The sequence below is a fragment of the Sycon ciliatum genome, chromosome 12 (genome assembly GCF_964019385.1).
Source record: "Sycon ciliatum chromosome 12, ocSycCili1.1, whole genome shotgun sequence".
In the NCBI taxonomy this organism is placed as follows: domain Eukaryota; kingdom Metazoa; phylum Porifera; class Calcarea; order Leucosolenida; family Sycettidae; genus Sycon; species Sycon ciliatum.
This window is the reverse complement of record NC_088654.1, coordinates 15,469,960-15,475,814: the sequence shown is the minus strand read 5'-3', so window position 1 is coordinate 15,475,814 and position 5,855 is coordinate 15,469,960. Positions and strand designations below refer to the sequence as shown.

The 5,855-nt window shown below is 46.1% G+C and overlaps 1 non-coding gene across 1 annotated transcript; it reads left to right on the top strand.

Moving 5' to 3' along the window:
• Positions 1 to 5,505: 5,505 nt before the first annotated feature.
• Positions 5,506 to 5,578, top strand: Trnak-cuu (transfer RNA lysine (anticodon CUU)). Its single transcript has one exon. It is a non-coding gene; the product is annotated as a tRNA-Lys (tRNA).
• The last annotated feature ends 277 nt before the right edge of the window (positions 5,579 to 5,855 follow it).

Here is a 5,855-nt window from a genome sequence, read left to right as displayed (position 1 = left end):
CTCCCACCGCTTCAGTAGCTGCATCTACGCCTTGATCCTTGAGGGCGGTGGTGTTCATACGGATGCTGAAAAACCCGGCATCCAGCCGAGTCTCACGCGAACCTTGATTTTTGCAGCGAAGATACCGTGGTCGGGTGTTTTCAGGAAGCACGACCAGCGTGTCCAACGCCCCAGCTTCATGTACAAGAGAAGCGCATGCTAGTACCGCTCAGGTAGAGCAGTGCACAGCGCAATCAATCAGGCCTACATTGAACATTGTAGCTAAAAGAGGTGCTTGAAACGTCATAAAGGCTGACGTACATGTCCAGGTTTCTGCTGCAGACGATTAACGAATTATTTAACGGATTATGGATGTTGACATAGTCTCTTGAGTTTCATGCGCATCAAAGCATTATCAATAACACCAATCAGCGAGAATACAGAAGACGAATGGAGGATTTAATTTGCTCCCAGATATAGAGAAGACATTGAAATGGACGCCGGACACATTGCGCAAGTTATATGCGAATTGTCCTCCGTTTTGGACATCTTATATGCATATCTACATGCGTGCCCGTACCACTGTACGCGTATTGCGGGGTGGAGGGTGAGCGCGGAGGTCAAATTTGATAGCTTTAATTAATTCAATGGTGGGGTAAGGACGCGATTTGAAGACGAGGACTGGTTTGTGGGAGGTCACGTGACAACATCGCACCTTGGCCTGTTGAGAGACACTATTCTTGCCACATCTCCAGCTACATGTATCCTCTTTCAACAAGCTGGTCAGGCGGAGATGTCGCAAGACGACGCTGGAAAACACGTACAGAGCTGCTCACGAATATACTTATATGTATGCAGTACACGTACATGTACAAACAGGACTATTCGAGGAAGCTCTATCTAGACCCACTCGCAACAAACACGTCAGTAGTAAAATTAATGATACTGTCTGATGATCCTATGCGTGAAACCTGAAATTGCAGCTCCACAGCCCTTCGCATCCGGTGTTTGTGTATACATGTACAGGTACATGCAGATTGTAGGTGAATAGTGTGGAGCCGTGGTTTGAGACAGAGAACAGGTATAATGTGTCGTCCTTCTTCAGATGGTCTTTGGCTCCGGCTCTGGTGACGTTCATGCATTCGCAAAAGGCAACATGTTTGAAGCCTGCGATTGTGCGCGACTTTACAAGTTCGGATTCAAATCGATTGTACTTCAGTAGTTCAAATGAATATCCAGCCAGGGAGAGGTCTATCGGCGTGTGGCGCGCGACGTCCTGGTAGATCTATTATGGGGTCGATAACACATGGCGAGGAGTTTTGGAAACCCGGTGTTCAGTAAAAACGCTCTTTCTGTGACACACTGCGTGACTGGGCAAACAGGTGCATGTGCGAAATGTACAAGTAAATTCCATCTTGGACTTGACCTACACAAGCAGAATGATGAATACCACGTAATGAGGGTTGATCGCGGGCTCCTCGCTTGGACTTTCCTGCGGCATTGTAAGCATTACCACGCTATTTGAAAGAAGTACAGCAACCTCTAACTCCACACCCAATCGTGTCTATGTTGCGTGTGCCAGTGAGTTGGCGATTATAGTTCGGCGTCTAGGCCTCAAGAGCCAGAGTGAAAGCTACAATGCTTGGAAGCGGGAAGATGGAAGCTGGACCATGCTGTTGGCATGGGCGTTACTGTCTGGCGACAGTTGCACAGTACAAAGTTTCCCAAAACATGTAGATGTACAATGTACGTTCAGTCACCAGTTCCTCTAAAGAGTCGGCATTCTCAGCTGTGTTATCTCATCAGTGGATACCCACAATGTGTAGCAAGAGGCTGTCTCCCGTTCTATGGTTCTATATCACGTGCTTTCAATGCTGATCATGCCGACGCTTGGTGGCTCAGCACCTGGTATTCAGCATTACCTACACACCATATCTGGTTCTCTGTGATTAGTTTTTTTGCAATGACGCGACAAGGGCTGTTGGCTGCGCTTGGTCTGCCCCATTGGCACAGCCACCTTGTGAGAGCCCTTCCATTAACTGTCTATTCTCTTTTCTTTCCTGCCACGTCCTTTCTTTCACAATGCCTTGGAAAGATTGCGTTTCTCTAACGTGGTGAGCGGTGCCATTCCCCCTTTCATTAGGAAGGTTAATTTAGCTGCATGAAAGTTTTGCCTGCGTTATAATACAAGTATATATCGTGTTGTTCCGTTGGAGAAGGTAACGCTTTTCCTCTCTCTCTCTCTCTTCGGAGAGAGACAGTTTTTATCAAACTGGTAGACCATCGCCGAGGAATGGACTGCAGCTAGCTCCAGCGCCTCCATGCTCCATTCCAGGCTGGCTTCCACGGATGATTTGACGCGGGTGGACAACACTGATGCGATTTGACGCGGGTGGATGTGGACACTGACGCGGATTCGTCATGGAGAACCTGGAATCGTTGCTGAAGGTTGACTTTCCATCAGAGCCAGTGGAGCAGGCCAAGGAGTCTGGACCACCACCACCCAGCTCCCACACCATCACCGAATTCCCCGCAGGTCAGCTTGCCATTTCCTCGCTGTTTTGTTTCCTCTGTTTCTTCTTCGTTCGCGATTTGTCATGCGTATATGCTGGTTCTTTTCAAGTTTCGCTTTTGTTCACCTCCCATTCACTTCTCATTCTACCTAAGTGTACCCTTCCCCTAGTCCTCTCCTCGCACGTCCTCCCTTCGACTCTGTCCATGCTCTTGTGTTTTTAATTTCATGTACCAAGTAGTCTGTCCGCCGTTCCATTTCTCCTTCGTTGAATTTGTTTTGATGAAGAAAGGAAAAGGACAAAATGTTACGAGTTATGACAAACTGTCCACCAACGTAACCAGATCTGGTACAGCCAGCGAGTGCGACAAAATGGCACAAAACTGACAAGGAGTACTGAGACATTCGGCGACCTGATACCTAGCTCCAACACTTCTCCAAGGCCCAAACCAACAACCTTCCAACTTGGAAGGCTCAGGTTCGGAAAGGTCCAAGAGGGGAAGGAAAGCGCAACGAAGAAGAGCACGAGCTACGCATCACGGCAACAATGACTGTATAATTATGATCTGGTTACGTTGGTGGACAGTTTGTCATAGCTCGTAACATTTTGTTCTTTTCCTTTCTTCATCATAACTAATATTGGCTCACCATCCGAATCCAACTTGGAATTTGTTTGTTTGTTTTGTTTTGTTTTTGTTTTTTGTTTGTTATCGTTTAGCTTCCTTTTTGCTTGTACGAATACTGTTCTTGTTTCGTTTCCCCACGATTTGTTTCTCTCTGTATGTTTTCGTCATGAGGCGTTGGCATAATCAGTTTGGCACATGCGAACCTGGGCAACCTCCATCCAATGGGGGTCCCAGGAACGCGTACGTGCATACATGTATGTATGTATATATCGTGCGTTGGAAAACAACGCGAGAGAGAGCACTGCAGTTTACGTCCTCTACCCTTCTCCTCCATGTGCTCTTCAAAGAAAACCTAGTTTTTCAGAAACGTATGCCCTGATCTCGGTCGTTGTGACTTGTTCAAGGAAAGCAACTTTCCTCCGTAGCTGGTTTCTCACGGAACGACCCCGTCATTGTTGTTTTAATTTCTCCATGGAAATGGACAAAGTTGGCTGCAGCTATTCCATACGCTTAAGTTTCATGTATCTGCTCCATTCCAGATTATCAGAGTTTAAATTATGCAACTGTTGAACGTTAAACCCACATGTCCATGTACGGCCTCAAAAGATATACTTCACCAGCACAGCTTCCTGCGGGGAGTCACTCACTACTGCTCTCTTTGTTGTATTTTCCTGCTATGTCTCTCATCTCTTCTTACAAGTCAGTTGTTTCTTCAGTAAAATATCATCTCTGAAGACACACTGACGGATACTATCACAAGCCATGCTGGATATTTACCCTGGACTTCCGTGCGCACATCCGATCCATTACTGGTATCTCTAAATTGCGTAGTAGAGTGTTCTCGCTTAGTCGTATGACTCTTCCCCCTCCTTCATCGGTCATTTCTATCTGTGCATAAGTCATACGTTCTCCCTACCCTAGAGTACTCTATCCCTGTCTGGTTTTCCTCTCTGTCGGTCCAAGACGTGGATTGTGGGAGTAGGCTGCAAGCATCTGCAGCCAGAGGATATCTTGCTGCCAAATTAGGGCGACAGCCAGATTGGACGACTCCAAAAGACAATAATTATTAACCTGCGTGCAGGCTGGGAAGCTGTACAATGGCGATTAAAAATCCTTTCATTGTGCTATTTTCACCACATTGTCTACTCTTCTTTCCCTTCTGTACCAACTGGCAATGACTTCGCTAAATCCTTCCTTTTCCTTATCGCTGTTGCTTGGAATAGACGTCCTGCTGATATACATATACATGTACGTTCACTCGATAGTCCCACGCTATTTAATCGCCAGGTAAGGAAGCTTTATGAAGTTTACTGCTTCTCTGTTTCCGGCATACCTACCTATGCATTGGACAATATAGCCTAAATCTGCTATTGCAGTTACTCTTGTTTTAGTGTCTTTCCAGTGTTCTACTAGCATCCCTGGTTCTCAATCTGTTGAGGTTCTTCCTCTCCTGTGACTTAAATTCTCATATTTTGAGTTTATATCCACTCCTCACACACTTCTTTTTTCATTATTCTATTGATTTGGAGAGATCTCCATGATAGGTATCCATTCACCTCTGGAGAATCCGTGCATTTCTGTATCCTTGAGATAGTATCCATATTCCATGTGGGTATACATGCGATTCTGGCTGAATAATTGCTCGTCCTTTGGTCTAATGGAATTGTGTGTTGCTTCCTACATGGGAGCTCGTGCTTTTCCCGCCGACTTGAATTTTCACTTGACTGACTCACGACTGCCATCCAGAGCACACGAGAAGTCCATCGAACCGTCCACTCGGCAAACCTGCAGGAAAACCACAACTCCCTGTTCAATACAATCATAGTGTTTCGGGGGATTCACCCCTAACGTTAAGTAAAAGGGGTTTTCCGTGAATCCTCTCCGATCAATCGAAAATTGTGCCTCTTCATTCATGCATTATTGGCTGCCATTATTGGGGTTTGCTCAGGAACATACAATCATGTACATTTTTTTCCATGTTGACAGCATGTTACAAGGCGAGGACGCGTAGTGCTCCTGACTACAACCATAACCCGGTTGGCAGACAAGAAAATAACATCACAAAATCCTTTCCAGACGTGATCCCTGCAGCGGCAGCAACGCGACAACGTGAACAATACCACGGCGGCAACACGACGACTTTTACAACACAAAAAACGAAAATTATAAAAATCCTACCAACCCCTAGAGTAACGAGGGTCCGAACCTGGGTTTTCCCAATACGATTCAAATGGTCGCAAGACCGAGACTCTGCCAACCGGGTTATGGTTGTAGTCAGGAGCACTACGCGTCCTCGCCTTGTAACATGCTGTCAAAATCGAAAAACATGTTAAACTACCAAGCAAGGCTTCTGTATAAATTATGTACATTGTGTGTCGGTTTCCAGCAGCCCGGCTAGCTCAGTCGGTAGAGCATGAGACTCTTAATCTCAGGGTCGTGGGTTCGAGCCCCACGTTGGGCGCTTTCTTTTTTTTCTTCTCTTTTTTTGCTCGTTGGTTACATTGGAGAACTACAATGTGTCTAATGAAACCGTGTGATACTCAAACCCCATGTGTGGTATCAAGAGTACATAGATAAACCGGTTACTACTGACTTGTCAGTTTGAGAACTCTGGCAAGGTACGTTCGGGCCTGATTGGAAATTTTTATTTCCATTGCTGTCAGGTTCGGCCTCATTTCCTCTGTGCTGCGCTGACGAGTCCACAAAGGACGAAACAGTTCTGTCCGCAGATTGAGTAT